The sequence below is a fragment of the Sapajus apella genome, unplaced genomic scaffold (genome assembly GCF_009761245.1).
Source record: "Sapajus apella isolate SASKATOON/1434 unplaced genomic scaffold, GSC_monkey_1.0 scaffold81, whole genome shotgun sequence".
NCBI classification, from domain to species: Eukaryota; Metazoa; Chordata; class Mammalia; order Primates; family Cebidae; genus Sapajus; species Sapajus apella.
Genome location: NW_022437021.1, coordinates 995702 through 1012295, shown reverse-complemented (window position 1 = coordinate 1012295; position 16594 = coordinate 995702). Strand labels below are relative to the sequence as shown.

At 40.2% G+C, this 16594-nt stretch overlaps 1 protein-coding gene and 1 pseudogene across 4 annotated transcripts in view; one reads left to right on the top strand and one right to left on the bottom strand.

Annotated features, from left to right (window-relative positions):
* Positions 1 to 16594, bottom strand: part of SLC25A13 (solute carrier family 25 member 13) — a 201796-nt gene that overhangs the window by 177878 nt on the left and 7324 nt on the right. The window lies entirely within an intron of this gene.
* LOC116533379 lies at positions 5819 to 5899 on the top strand (annotated as a pseudogene).

Sequence of the window (16594 nt, the reverse complement as noted above, 5' to 3'; positions counted from 1 at the left end):
TTCAAGTGATTCTCTTGTCTCAGCCTCCTGAGTAGTTGGGATTACAGGTGTGTGGCACCACGCCTGGCTAATTTTTGAATTTTTGGCATCTTGGCCAGGCTGGTCTTGAACTCCTGACCTCACGATCCACCTGTCTCGGTCTCCCAAAGTGCTGGGATTACAGGTGTGAGCCACTGTGCCCAGCCAAGAACATATTTCTTAAAGAAGTCAGCGAACTAGGCAAATCATATTAACTGAAGGGAGTTACTTCTCAGCTTCACCATGAACAGGCCTGTATACTTCACTACCTGGTCATGCCAAAGAACTTCTCCACCTCTCTCTAGCTTTTAATTTAATAAATCAGGAGTCTCCAAAGGTATGATATTATTCTACATATTTTAGAAATACAAGGCACTGTGGTTACCTTTGAAGAGCAAAAATTGACAGATTAGCTCAGAATGGGTGTTGTGCCTAATTCTCCAGGCCACAAAGTACAAAAACATATTGGGGAAAAAGCAAGACAAACTTGAACATGGCTTCCCCAGGCCAACACAAAAGAGCCCTTATGTGGAACCAAACAGTGGGCTTATTCAATGGCCCAACACCCAATCCTGCTGGCAAAAACCATCATGAGACTGAGTTCTCACCAAGCACAGAGTCACCCCATGATACGGCCAAGGAGAGGTTCCTGGGACCACCCAACACTGCAGCATGTCTCTATCCACAGGGGGACTTATGCAAATTTTCCTAAATCCCTTCTGTGTGCTAGCAAAGGCTGTTCTCAGATCTTTAGACAATGAGTTCTCTGTCTCTAGATATGGAACTGCCTGAGCTCCTAGGCTCTCCACTGTCAGAAATAACTTTATTAACTAATCACTACAATGGGAGAAGTAGTCTTTCTGAAATCAGATGGTTGGTCACCTTGTTTCCCAAAGCAAGAATGATAACTCTTCGTTTCAGTTGAATACCTGTAACCATCGAGGCTATTTCTATTCATAAGAATTTGTAACCCTTTTTTTTTGTTTTTAAGATGGAATTTCACTCTTGTTGCCCAGGCTGGAGTGCAATGGCATGATCTCAGCTCACTGCAACACTCAGTCTCCCAAGTTAAAGCAATTCTCCTGCTTCAACCTCCCATGTAGCTGGGATTACAGGCATGCACCACCACACCCAGCTAATTTTTTATTTTTAGTAGAGATGGCATTTCACCATGTTGGCCTGGCTGGTCTCCAACTGCTGACCTCAGGTGATTCACCCACCTCAGACTCCCAAAACGCTGGGATTACAGGCATGAGCCACTGTGCTTAGCCATGAATATTTATCCTTTTTAAAAACCCAGAATTAGTAAGTGTTCTCTGCTGTTCAATAGAAGAGAAGAAAATGGACTGCTAGTCAACCTAAGAGGAATGGCTCTGCTGCCCTAAAAGCTTCAGAGAGGACTCCCTCCTCACAGGTCTCTATTCTGGGAAAGGTAGGGTAGGATGAACACAAGAGAAGATGCGACAGCATAAAAATGTCTCCGTCCCCCACTTTAAGAGCAGAAAAATCCCCTTCTTGATGGAAAGAGTCCCACATCTCATGAAAATGCATAAGTAACACTTTTTTCAAAAGCATATGGTACCCTAAGCCCTTAACTGCTTTCCTCCTAAAAGCAAAATAAACTTTCCACAAAATGAAGAAGTATTTTTGCTGTATCTGAATACCATAACCTTTAAAATCTAATTAATTCTTTAGGCCACGAACTTTGTAAGATCTTCCCTGGGCAATGCTATTTCAGAGTAAACTCCCCCTGCTCTAAATTCACATAGCTCATTTCTGCTTAAGGATCCTGAAATGTATATTCACTGCTCTCTACATCAGAACTACATCTCAGAGGGCCAAAAAAAAAAAAAAAGTGTTCCCTTTGTAACCCTCTCAAGGTCTAGGGCAGAGAACATAAATCAAAACAAAGTCAGAGAACGACCCAACACTTACAATGCATGTCACATAACACATGACGATTATCTCATTGGATTCTCACTGCAAATCAGAGTCAGATAGGATGGATATTAGTCCCCTAATTTTACAGAAGAGAAAACCAAAGCTCAGAAAGCATCAATTATTTCCCCTGAAAAGTCAGATTAAGTGCCAATCTGTACTGACATTTCTAAACGTTTTCGGAGCTGAGATCACATCCCAAACATTCCATTACTTACTGTAGTACCCTTCCTACTGACCCATATTACAGGCCGCTTCAAAGTGATGATAACTTGCATTAACTGGCAATATAATACAGTCACGCACTGCTTAACAACAGGGACACATTCCAAAAAATGCATTGTTAGGTGATTTTATCGTGTCAACGTCCTACAATGTGCTTATACAAACCCAGATAGCATAGCCTACACATACCTAGGCAAATGAGATAGCCTATTGCTCCTAGGCTACAAACCTATACAGCATGTTACTGTACTGAATACTATAGGCAACTGTAAAATAATGTGCATCTAAACATAGAAAAGGTATGGTAAAAATATGGTTTTAAAAAATAAAAATTGGAACACCTATACAGGGCAGCTCCATTATGATTTATGGGAGCACCATCGTATATTCAGTCCTTCACTGATGAAAACATCCTTATATGTGGTACATAATGCTATACAGTACATGCCTAAAAATCAAAAACTCTCCTAATTTCTCCCAACAGTGTGTAGTGTCTATTCAATGCTGTGATTAAGGACATGATCTTACAGGAATAGTGACTCATGCCTATAATCTCAGCACTTTGGGAGGTCAAGGTGGGAGGATCACTTGAGCCCAGGAGTTTGAGACCAGCCTGGACAACATAGTGAGACCCCATCTCCATTAAAAAAAAAAAAAAAAAAAAAAAAGAACATGGCCTTATTGTCAGATCATCCTCAACTAGGGAGCAAGACCGACCTTATAAACTCCCTGGCTATGTGACCTAGAGGCCCTGACCTCTCAGCCTCACTTTCCTCATTTATAAAATGGGAAGTCCCAGACAGCTAGAAGAGTCATATGAGATGATTACATAAAGTGCTTAGCACCAAAGAGGCCATACTGTTAAAGTGCTTAATAAATGGTGTCTATTACTATTTGTATTATTTATCCAAAGATATTTATGCTCTACCATGTTTACTCCTTAAAAAATATAAATGATAGGTAAACTGGCTCATCATTTAGAGGGGAGAAATTAGCAAAAGAGAAGGTAAAGAAACTCATGGGTCTTCAAACACACTCAATAACCACTAAATAAACATTGTAACCATCCTAACTTATCATCGTCACAGCTATCCTACCCCCAACCCAGAGTTCCAGGTACAGCAAATGGCTAATGATCACCACAGGATTTCCCTGAGGCCCGCTGAAATTTGTATCAGGTCCTGGTACATTCTATTTAAGCATAGATAAGTACGGTTCAACAGGGGATGGTTCAGAAAAATTACTACCAGCCTCCTGGGCCTCATCTCTACAGTAATTCCATCTATTATTCACCAGTCAATTGCTCTGTGGCTGTTTGGAATTTCCATTTCTACTGCCACTTCCCATTCCTATCTTCTTGTTTAAGTGTCATTTGCTATCAGCGGAGAACACCTAGATACAACTTCATCGAAGACAATGCAAAGTTACAATGAGATGTACCAGTTTTCTGAAGGCATATTTCAATGAATTCTACCTGGTGGCAAAACCAATACCCAGGAGGTTCTATGAGCTGGAAAAAGGAAGCCACAAAAATGTAGCCACCCTTCTAAAGTCAATTCAGAACAGCTGTTCGGCATGCATACTTTGTATCATATAAGCCTGGAATTATTAGACTTAGTTCATTCTTGGACTTTAGAAGCCTGGAATTATTAGACTTAGTTCATTCTTGGGGTTTAGAAGAGTCATCAAGCTTTAGATTGTTTCCAGAAGGCTTATTTTCACTGTTACATATTTTCTCATATATTGATAGCATGTAAATATTTACAGCTACTATTCTTTTAGCTGCCTGATTTTCTTTATTATTATTATTCTGAATTTGCATTTGTAAGAATAGATTCCAACATTAAAACAAAATTTTTATATCAAGAATTTTTAATCGAGTAGTTTTATTTTTTCAAACATAGAGAGTAAATCACTATGAAGAAAAGGGTCCTTTATAGATTACTATGAATTTCTCATGCCCATCCCAGACCCAGAGAATCAGAAACTAGGTAGGTCCCAGAAATCCCCTAGGGTTTAACAAACTCTCCAGGTGACCCTGATAGAGTTAAAGTTCAAGAACCACAGTTTTAGATGATGTCCAATTTTAACGTACTGATTATGAGACTTTGGTTCTCAGCCCTAGCTGCATATTCAAGTTCCCTGAAGGACTTTTAGGTTTTATAGAATCCAAACCATCCCAAAGGTCAATCAGATGAAAATCTCTAGAATGGGTATCTTTAAAGCTCCCTCAAGAAATTACAACATGTGAGTGGGCTGAGAACAACTGCATTACAACCTAAGGCTCAACCTCACCAACTGTACAGCACAGACCTTCCTCACCAATACTTCCCCAGTCACCCTCCCAAACCTGAAACATCTGAAAGCCAAGGCAAGCACAGACTTACACTGAAAATTCTACCATCCTAAAGTAATTATTTGCCTTAGATAAGAAATACAAACTCAAAGAGGTAGCTCATCAAAAGCAAGCTTCTGGGGTGTGTGTGTGGGTGGGTGGGTGTAAATAAGCGTGCAGTGACAAGCAGGAAAGGGAGACAGAAGGAGAAACAGTCCTGCATAGTCCTTTGAACCTGAGGAAATAGTGCAATAGGTGGCCCTGAATCCCAAAGAAAAGTATTCTTGGGTGTAACCTAACACTTAGAAGCTGGGACCCATACTCCTTCTTTATCTTCCTATACTAAAGACAGTGGAAGGCTAAAACTACAATCCCCAGACTATCTTGCTGCTATGCAGCCTATGTGCTGTCAACTAGACGAAATGGAGTGATTTGGCAAAGGTTTGGGAGTTGGGGGCCACCTTCTGCTGTTTCTGCCAAGCAAGCACCCTTGCTAGAAGTGTCTAGTTTTCCTGTGCCAACCTCCTGCCCTCCCATGTCAGTGGCCACATGGTCCTAAAACACTTCCCACTTGGCAGTGTTCTGACTGCACAGGTCACTGTTGTCTTGGTGGCCTGCTCTGCTTGAGACTCTAGATGTCATTCTTGAGAGCTCAACCTCAGGTCTATTTTTTCACCTTCCCAACAAATTGTCTAAGCCATTTAATACCCTGTAATAAATATCTCTCTGCTTAAACCAGCTAGAGTAGATTCTGTTCTCTGTAAGTGAGCCCTGACTGATACAATCAGTAATTGCAAAAGAAAGTTTGGAATTCCCTAAAACCACACAGTTACCATTAACTTGGGAAGAAGAAAAAGGTATCTCAAATTTAAGGAAATAATTTTTTACTGAAACCACTGAGTCACTCATCCTTCATCCTACGGTTTCCCTAAGTCCTAATAAATGAAGAGCAGTCATTAGGAAAAAACTTACTGAAATATAAATTAGTATAGAGACAATATGCCATGTTAAGCATTCTTCAAACCACAACATTTCTATGTTATCAGCTGGCAAAACTTCATTTCACTCAACAGTTGACTTATAAAGTATCAGACACCACAAATATTAACCCACTGGGTAATTACACCAGCAAGTCATTTCAGAGGTACTAGAGATGTTTACCAGAAGGATTCAGTAGGTGGTAATGTACATTAAATTTAACTCTGCTCTGCTGTAGATAAGCATAAACTATAAAGCCATCATCATTAAAATTCTGATATTAAGAGGCAGAGTATAACAGTTAAGAATGAATGCTGAAGACTAAAGACTATACTTTCAGGGACCATTTCTATAGTTTGTTACTAGAGAAGTTTCTCTGAACATGTAGAGAAAAATAAAATAAATAAAATAAAATAAAATAAAAGAATGAATGGTGGTGTTTTAGCTGGGTTCTTTATGCCAAAATAGCCTGAAACATACTAGTTCTGGATTTTACTATTATTGTTATTAGCTGACCTCTACCCACTAGATGTGAGTAGCAACCCCTTCCCCTGCAAGCTGTGACAACCAAGAAACTATCTCCAGACATTGAAAAAAAAAAAAAAAATCCCCTTGGGGGCCAAACTACCCACCCCCCAGCTAACAACCACTCCTTAGATGGTGATGCTCTACTTGCTCATCCATTCAACACAATCACCTATGGGAAGGCTACAGTGTACCAGGCCCAGCACCAGGACAAAGGAGAAAACACCCAATAAACCAGAGACCCTGCCCAAAGCAGGGAAAGTTGACTTATCGACAAGTGGTTGGTATAAAATGTATGATGCTACATGCTATCATAAGGTAGAGTGGCAGCAGAATTAATACCCTAATTCTGCTAAAGTTGAGGGTCACAGAGGTGGTCTTTGGAGCTGGATCATTTATTATTAATTATAGCAATAACAATGACCAGCTAACTTTTATTGGGTCCTTAACTCTATGTCAGGCATTGTGCTAACGGCTTTATATCTTATTTCATTTAAATACTGTACCATTAAAACTTTTTAAGGGGAAGAGTAAGTAATGTCCCCATTTTTCAGATAAGGAAGCTGAGGCACAAAAGAGTCTTAAATGAATACTAGTAGATCATGCAGCCAGAAATGACCCCTGAGCTCAGGTTATTTAGACACTAATGATAATACCTGGAGGATATTCTCAGAGTTTATTAAGCAAAAAGGGGGACTTTAAAGCTACCTTCAGGAATCAAGCCACTGGACAACATTGTAACTGAAACCAATTTAAAATAAAGTCTTTTTAATTTGGCATTATGATTCAGAAATGCCTATGGTTCAGTAGAAGGCAGATCTGCCTAGTACAGCATATTATTCTCCAGTATTTTATGCTGAACTCAGGCTCAATTTTTTTAAGCATCAAGGTTACAGTATAATTAGGAAACAGCTGCAACTGTAATTACCACGCCCAATATAATTTGTTACATATTAGCAAGTGTCAAATTACTACTACTCCTTAAATGAATAAAAACTTGATTGTGCTGTTCTGAAGACTGGGATGTATGTTCCTGATGGGAAACAAAGGAATATAAAAAGCATATGACATATTTATAAAGGCTGAAAGGCTCTACTTCAGAGATCACAAGTTGCTGAAGCCCAGACAACGCCATAAAAAGTTAAACACTTCTGAGAGAGAAGAGCAAACTTAATAAATATAGAGGAAGAGAAAGCCAACAATGAAAGGACAATAAAGAAGTTGTTTCCACTAAATAATGCCTTACCTGTCCAAAATTCTGCTATGTATCAACCTCATCTAATTGAAATATAGTCAAGAACCAGACGGAAGCAGAAAGGAAAAGGAAAGGAGCTCTCTGCACAGCGGGGGACTCATCTCAAAAACAACACAACATCGCACTTGAGTGAGCCCTCCTGGCCCCTCTCACATAGCGCATGACTTTTGACATGACTCTAATGCTTTGCAAACATTAGCTCATTGACACTCTCAACAGCCCCAAGGAGTAGACATAGTTATGCCCATTTTACAGACGAGGAAACTGAGGCACAGAAAGGTTGAGTAACTTGCCCAAGTCGCAGTTAGCAAGTAGCAGAGCCCTAATTTGACTGCAAATCCTTGTCACATAATGATTTCAGCCATTATGTGACACTGTCTTTCAGAGGAAAAGAGAGCACAGGATTGAGTGGGCAAAAGAATCCAGACATCAAAAGAAAATGAAGACACAGAGTCTGATTTCTGAGCATCCCTGGGTCTGACCTTCAGGGCCAGGGCAGGGAGCTTCCCATTTCAGATACAGTTGTGGTTACGACAGCCCAGTGCTTCTGGCCCTCCTTGTTGTTCCCGGTTCTCCTTCTTTCTCCCAACCTTCTCACTGGTGTTGCTGGGTGTGGTACTCAACACAGAAAAGAGAGCCTTGGGCCTGTGTGGCAAGACTTCTGACCTTTTGGGCAACAGCTGGATGGAGACTAATTGCCTTTGAGCCTCAGCTCTCTTCTCTTGTTCTCCTAGGGTGGGAGTACAGCAGCCAAACGTTGAGCTCAGTCCCATCCACTTCCATCTTCTCCTCTGTGCCCTTCATCCCCCTGTATTTTGTTCTTTTTGCCCTCTGGTACTTCTCAGTGCCCCATCATCTTTACCCTCCAGGACTCAGAGATCATGCAGCAGAAGGCAAACAAGAAGAGGGAAAAACCCAAGTAGCTCTGTAGCTTCACACCAATCCCTCTTGCCCTTCACTTGTGTGCCTGGAGCCAGTCCCACCACACTCGAGCTTCCTCCTGTACAGGTCCCAGCACCAATGGCTTCCCTTTGCCATGAGTCTGCAGCGGGTCCCTTTGGTGCTTCCTTCCCCTCAGGTAGCCTCTCTCCCTCTGGGCCACTCCTGGGGGTGAGGGGGTTAGCCCTTCCCAGTGTTCTTTATTCTTGTGGGGCTCACACTAAAGTATTAACAGTAGCTTTGTAATTCAAAAAAAAAATTAAGACACATCAACCAATTGTAATGCATGCACCTTATTTACATGACAATTCAACAAGTATTTAAAAAATTTTAAGACAATATGGGAAATGTGTACAATGTGTAGAGAATACATACTTGAAGATATTGAAAAATTACTATAATTTTTTGAGGTGTAATAATGATATTGTGATAGTGCTTTGAAGAAATCTTGTTTAGAGATATGTAAAATATTTACAGATATAATGATATGATGGCTGAGTTTGCTTTGAAAAGCATGTGGGGATAAATTAGCCAGGCATAGTGGCATATGCCTGTAGTCCCAACTACTCAGGAGGCTGAAGTGGGAGGACTGTTTGAGCCCAGGAGGTTGAGATTGCAGTGAGCCATATTCACACCACTGCACTCCAGCCTGGATGACAGAGCAAGATCTCATCTCAAAGAAATTTTTTAATTAAAAAAAAAAAACATAGGGATGGAAGGAGGAGAGAAGCATGGTATAAATGAAACAATATTGGCCATAAATTGATAATTACTACTGGCTAGAAAGGGAGATGAAGGTTCATTATACCATTCCAGTTTTGTACTTTTTGGGAAATATCCATAGTTAGAAGTTTAAAAATGCTGCTGTTCTTTCAAGGACTAAGTCAAATGCCTCTTTCTCCAGGATTCTCCGACCAGATTCCCCTCATAGAATGTTTCCTGTTTTCTGAACTTTGCAATGGAACAGTTAAATCTGACTCCACTGTTAACCAGCAGCATGACCTCTTGTTTTCCCATCTGCTAAGAGAATAAGGACTGAATGAAAACAGCACTACTTGAGATAATCTAGCAGTGCCATGCTTCCCAATTACTCTTCATATGCAGAGAAGCCTAGCTGACTGAGGCAGCAGCAGACAGCTGAGCCCTGCAGGGAGGTGATCTTGGCTTTCTGAACTAATCAGATTTCCTCTGAAGACTGAACCAGCAGATTCAGGCTGAATTAGTAGCAGGTCTCTCTGGCTGATGATGTGGCACTAGTGAAGGGTCATGAACTCCAGGGGTTGAAAAATAAAAGTTAAACTGCTCCCTACCTTTCACCTTATACCAAAAGAACTGCATCTGAATCAGAGTTAATATTTAAAAGGAGAGAAAGAGAATTATAAAAAGTACTAGAAGAACGCAGAGGTGGTTTCTTATGTAATATTAAGTAGGGAAGCTGATTTCAAACACAACAAACTCAGAAGCCATATAATACAGAAGCCATGAAGAAAAAAATAATAAATATTTGATGTCACAATTTAAAAAGTGAACATAAATCAGTTAAATAACAACTGAGAAGAACAATGACAACAAAAAATTTGCAATAGATGGGGCAAAGGGGCAATGTTCTTAAAGCGCTCTTAGAACAAATCAATGTGAAAAGGCAAATAAACCAATAGAAAATTGGGCAAAGGTCAAGACCAGGCTCTTCTCAAGTTGCTGTTGGACACCACAAATGGAGTAACTGAAATCTCCATGAACTACCATAAAAAGAGAATCTGGGGCTGAGCTTTCACTTCTGGAACTGAGCTGGAAGGCAATGGTGGCATCCTCAAACTCAGAATTAACATCGAACTGCAATAACATGAGTGTGTGAATTCTCAGAAGCGAATGAAATTCCTTGCCACTGGGCACAGCAAAGTCAAAGAAGAGATAGGATATCACCAGTCTTGTCTTTCAAGCCACTTGATGACCCAGGGTACTAGTGGTACTAGCTGAGCTGAAACATCAGCAATGGAACACATTGTTTGGATCTGCTGGGAATTTTGCCCTCTAATATACCTGGGCTTTTCTAATCAAAAGGGAGAGTGTTTCTCTAGGCGCCTCCTTTCAAAGCAGCCTTTCTGTAGTCATAGAGATTTATCTACCTTGAGACAGCACAATCCCTGCCAACGTCTGTTCTGATGTTATGATTTTCCATCATGTGCTCACCTGGAGATTACCCATGCACAACTCCTCAAGTATTTCCAAATTCTCATCATATATTTTATTGGGGGATGGAGGGGATTGAACAAATGGCTTTTTAGAAAAAGATTTACACCAAACCATACACATGCAGCAGAAAATCTCCTTCTCCCTTTACTTTGTCATGTGTTGGCATGCCAAGTAAATAGACAATCCAACCAGCAGTGTCTGAATGCTATGCAACAGTTACTCTGAGGCATATCTGTGTCCAAAGAATATCTTGTCCTCAAGAGTTTAAAATCTTGGAGGAAACATAAAACAAATCAGCGGCAAAGATCATTCCCCTTCAGAACCTTGACATCATTATCTCATCCAAGACATTTTTTAAATGATTCAATAACTGTTATGGGCTGAACTGTGTCTGCTACATCTAATTCATATGTTGAAGTCCCAACCCTAGCCCCTCAGAAGATGACTGGCCATATATGAAGACAGGGTCTTTGAAGAGGGTATTAAGTTAAAATGAGATGATGAAGGGGACCCTAATCCAATAAGACTGATGTCCTTATATGAAGAGGAAATTAGGATATAAACACAAAGGGAACTACATGAAAACAACCATCTACAAGCCAAAGAGAGAAGGCCTCAGGAGAAATCAACCTTTCTGGGGTCTCGATCTCAGACTTTTAATTTCCAGAACTGTGAAAACATAAATTCTGCTGTTATAAGCCATCCAGTCTGTGGTACTTTGTTATGGCAGCCCTAGCAAACTAATACAATATCATTTAATATGCAGTTCCCATATTATAGCTGCTCCAATTCTTTTCTTTACTTGTTTGTAGCCCAGGCTCAAGCATTGCATTTGGTCCTCAGGACTTTTGGGGAGTCTCCTTTCCTCCAGCCTTCTTCATTCATAACACTGACATTTTTGAAGTCAGGCCAGAGGTCTTGCAGCATGTCCTATCTTCTGGATTTGTCTGATTGTTTCCTCATGATTAGATTCAGATTAAATATTTTTGGCAAGAACTCTTTTAGGTTCATGTGGTATACTTCCCATTGCATAATATCAGTCAGTATGTAATGCTAGTTTATCCTATTTCCTGATGATCATTTGGTTGAAGCAGATCTCTCCATTCTAAAGGTACTTTTGTCCCTTTGTAAACAGCAAGTAATTTACTAGGAGATGCATTGAGGCAATGGGAATTCCAACAGTCTTATACTGAAAGGCTTCAGCATCCAATGACAATCTATGCCTGAATCAATTATTACTTGTAGGTGGCAAAGTCATTTTTTTTCCTTTTTCTAATTCTAGCATAGCTTCTACCTTGATTAGCTAGCATTCTTCGGTAAAGAAAGCTTTACCAATCTACTCTCTATCTCACTTTGGCTCCTTTTAGGGAGCAATAATTATCACTCATTATGTTGTGATGGATTTTTTAATCCTTGTATTACAATATACTTCTGACTGATTTGTCTTCATTGTGGTAAAATATACATGCCATAAAGTTTATCATTTTAACCATTTTTAAGTATACAATTCAGTGGCATTAAGTACATTCACAAGGTACTTTGCGGGCAGCCTGCTTTGTACGAGCCATGGTATAGGGACCTCCTTACTTACTCCCCTTCTCCTTTGGCTGGAGCTCGGTGAGCAAGAGGCGGCGCTGGCATTGGAGAGCGACGGCGGCACCTAATTAATATCCAACTAAATTTTAACTGCCATTATTTTTTATAACAATTATGATATATACTCATATATATATAATATACATATACATAACTAATATACATACACACACATAAGCGTGTGTATTTAAAGAATGAAAATCACTTTTAACACCAGGAAGGGCAAAATGTCAATATTTGAACTTAGCTAATTAAAACCATTATGCAAAACGCTGGGAGACTTAAGATGACAACATCTGAACCCACTGACCACAATGTAACATCACAGGAAACAACCAAGAATTAGGTGTCTCCTCATGTGAGTACCTAGTACCAAGTACCCAGCAATCTGATGGGAAGTACTCAGCACCATCTAGGAAGTATTCTACCTAAAACCTAAAAAGACTCTGACTTGATCAAGTGTTTAGATCAAACTGTCACTTGCAGGAAATACGGAGGCCAAGGAACGCCACAAAGATGTAATCAGCAAAGTTCAAATTGTGGGAAATTACAGGAAAGATGACCCAATTCCCTCACCAAATAAACTACAAGGAAACGAAAAAAAAGGGGGGCAGGAAAACTTATAGATTAACAGGATTTAAAAGACTTATCAACCAGCCATCTGTGGACCATATCTGAATAGTGATTAGAACAAACCAACTATAAAAACTGTAATCTTAGGACATGGGGTTTAGCATTCTACAGGGGCTTCGAGAAATGGGAAAACAGAACCACAGCCTCTTCTGAAAACTGAAGAGAAGAACTCAGGCAAAAATAAACAAATAAATGTGTGTGTGTGTGTGTGTGTGTGTGTGTGTGTGTGTGTGTACTGCTCACCAATATGGAGAAATGAAAGAAGTATTTCTGAGAAAGGCTAAAAAAAAAAAAAAAAAAAAAAATTTCTGTCTCTGACTGAAATCTATGTTAAACAAATAAATAAACAGGCTCTTTTTTATCCTGCTACCTTGTTATCATAGCTTTATGGCAAGAAATATGAACAGAGGTTGATATGTCCCATTCACAAACTGCTATGAAGAATATGAAAATTGAATGAGTATGAGGTAATACTGGGAAAGTATTGAAAATACAGCTAAGACCAAGGAGATTTTTGTTGCCTAAAGAGTTTAAATTTTATTCTGCAGGCAACAGAAGCCACACTACATAGGAAGGTAAATTAAAGAGGACAATGTAGCAGAGTGGTTACGTGCTTGGGCTCTGGAGCCAGGCTGCCTGTGTAGCTCTCCTATTTACAAGCAGTGTGACCTTGGGCAAGTTATGCAATTTTTCTGTGCCTCAAAGAACTTAACTAGGCCAGACACAGTGGCTCATGCTTATAATCCCAGCACTTTGGGAGGCTGAGGTGGGCAGATCACAAGTACAAGAGTTCAAAACCAGCCTGACCAACATGGTGAAACCCCGTCTCTACTAAAAACAAAAATTAAAAAATTAGCCAGGTGTGGTGGCATACCCCTGTAATCCCAGCTACTCAGTAAGCTGAACCTGGGAGGCAGAGGTTGCAGTGAGCCAAGATCGTGCCATTGCACTCCAGCCTCGGTGACAAAGCGAGACTCCATCTCAAAAAAAAAAAAAAGAGCTTAACTACTCTGTATAGATGAGTTTCCCATCTATATTATGAAGGTAAGAGCACTTACAGGTCATAGGATTGTTATGAATATTACATTAGTAGATATAAATTGCTTGGAACAGTGTCTGGCTTTTAAAAGTGTTATATAAATGTAAGCTAATGTTGTTATTATTATTTGCATAATCTTTTTGAGCCTTAGGTTTCTTTACCTGACAAATCAGGTTATCAACACCTTCCCTGCTACCTTGTAGATGATTATAAAGATCAAATAATGAAGCTTGAGTCTTTATATTATCTGGTTATATCAATCCCTGAAGACTTTGAGCTTCTTGGAAACAAATCTAGTAGCCTACTTGTTTTTGGAAGCCCGGCACAGTGTAGGTGCTGACAAATAGGCATTGTCACTTACGCACTTGAATGCATTTTTAAAAGCTGCTAATATTGTACCCACGAACATAGTACAGCTATTATCATGGCAACAAGAGCCAATCTTAGAAAAGTCCTTTGGCAGTCGGGACAGAATGGAGAGGGAGATGCAGGGGTGAGATTACAGCAACGGTACAACTACAAAACAATGAGGACCTGAATTTGAATGGAGAAGATAGGACATAGATGCTCTATGGATGTAGAAGGCTTTCACGGATCCACTTCTTTTCCCACATCCAATTACTGCTAATGATGTCTCTCTTAGGAAACTTCAACTATAAGGAAAGTGAAGCTGCAGGCTGAAGTCAGGAATGACCAAAAAGATGAATACAGTTCTAGGAACTAGTGAGTTCTAGGTCAGCAGAGTTTGAAATATCTTTGAGACAGATAAGTGGGTCTTCCAGCTAAAAATGCAGGGCTACAGCTTGAGAGAGCCACCCAGGCTAAGCAGCAACATGGAGCCAATCCCCATTAAGGGGGCAGGTAGTGCAGCAGGAGCTGGAAGGAAGAGAGGATCTCAGGCACAGCCTCGGGGGACACCAACCTTCCAGGTGTCCAGGCGGAACGAAGAGAAGCCCACAAAGCACAGTACTATTCACAACAGCAAAGACAGGGAACCAACCTAGGTGCCCATCAATGGTGAACTGCATAAAGAAAATGTAGTATATGTCCACTTTGGAATACCTTGCGGACATAAAAAAGAACAAAATCATGTCCTTTGCAACAACATGGATGCAGTTGGAGGCCATGACCCTAAGTGAATTAATTCAGGAACAGAAAACCAAATACCACATGTTCTCATTTATAAGTGGGAGCTAAACAATGGGTACTCAAGGACATAAAGATGGTAACAACAGACACTGGGGACTACCTGGGGGGACGGAGGAAGGGGAACAAGAGTTGAAAAACTATTGGGTACTATGCTCAGTACGTGGGTTATGGTGTCAACTGGAACACAAGCCTCAGCATCAATATACCCAGGCAACAAATATGCACATGTACCTACTGAATCTAAAATAAAAGTTGAAATTATTTTTTAAATGTAAATTAAAAAAAAAAAAAAAGAAAGATCCTTGGTCAGATTCAGAAAAAGTGAAAGATTTCTGGATTTTAGCTAAAGTAATGCTTCTCAAAAGGTACAGAATTCGTGCTGGACCTATATATACCTGACCTGTACAGGGAAAAGAAAAACACTGCCTTTTTGGCCAAAATTCTTAATGGGCAAATTAGTACATTCTGTTTTGAAGACTAGGGTAAAGTGCACTATCATTCTATATGCATATGTCATGCTGCTAAACCCTAACATAAAAACATATTTTTGCTGGTTGAAAAAAGAAGAAAGGAAGAGGAGGAGGAAAGAAGAAAGGAGCAGAAGCAGCAGCAGCCGCCACCACCTGCAAAGGAAAATAAAGGGGGAATATGAGGCTAGAGGCCAATGAAGAAAGGGGACATCATGAAAGCAGATGATGAGAAAGGAAGGGTGGGACATAGGGTCACACGAGCCCAGAAATGAGGATAAGCCAACAAGTTTAGAATTGAGATTACTGGTCGCTTTTAGGAGAAGGGCATTTCATTTAGTTCATTTCCACCCAATTAGAGGTCTGTCTGGTTAAACAGGCCATGAAAACAGGATTTGCTCAGTTGTTAAATACTTTACTACAGGAATTGCATTACTACGCAAAGGCATTTCCTTCTCCTTACCCCAAAGCAGAACCAACACATGTCTTAGCGTCACACATTCCTCTGTTCCAAGATCCACCCTAAGGCAAACCCATAGAGTCTTATGAGGAAACCTGTTGTTGCTTATGAAGCAGCAAATGGCAGAGAATTGAAAGCGCTCAGCAGGAATGCCACAGCAGATAATCCTCATAGATAGTGGAGAACAAAGGGAGGAATGGTTTCCTCTAAGAATTCATCAAAAACAGACACTGGTCATTGGACTAAAGGTCTAACAGGCCAAAGCACCGAGGAGTCAGAGCTCCTCTGACAATCTTCTAGAAGAACTCAGTATCCAAAAAACGACCTGCTTCCTGACTTTTTTAAGCTACACATCACCTTTCAACTCTCCCCATACCTTCCCAACTCTCTGTTTGCTGTAAAGCCTAAGCTGACCTAAGCGACCTAAATACTGGCACCACATGGCCCTGGATGAGGTTAGCCCAGGAGAGGGTTCTAAGACCAGGTTTACTCTTTGTAAACCTGGTCGTAGATCACAAAAAAACCACTGAGACTCTGCAGGAGACAAATGGAGTTTTCAATCAATTTTGGGAATAAAACCTATATTCTAAAACTATCACAAAACTGTATAAATTGTATAAGCACCCAGGAGACACCAGGCAGGACTGAAACAAAACTGTCAAGAAAGAAGAGAATTTGGAGAAACCTGTACATACCCTTCCTTGAACTGATAGCCCAGGGACTTTAACTTAATCTCACTGCATTCCTTTCTTTCTTTTTTTTTTTTTTTTTTTTTTTTTTGGGGGGTTTCTTCCCTCTTTCCCCCCCGGCTGGGCGATAGCGCAAGCACGTCAGACCACGACCC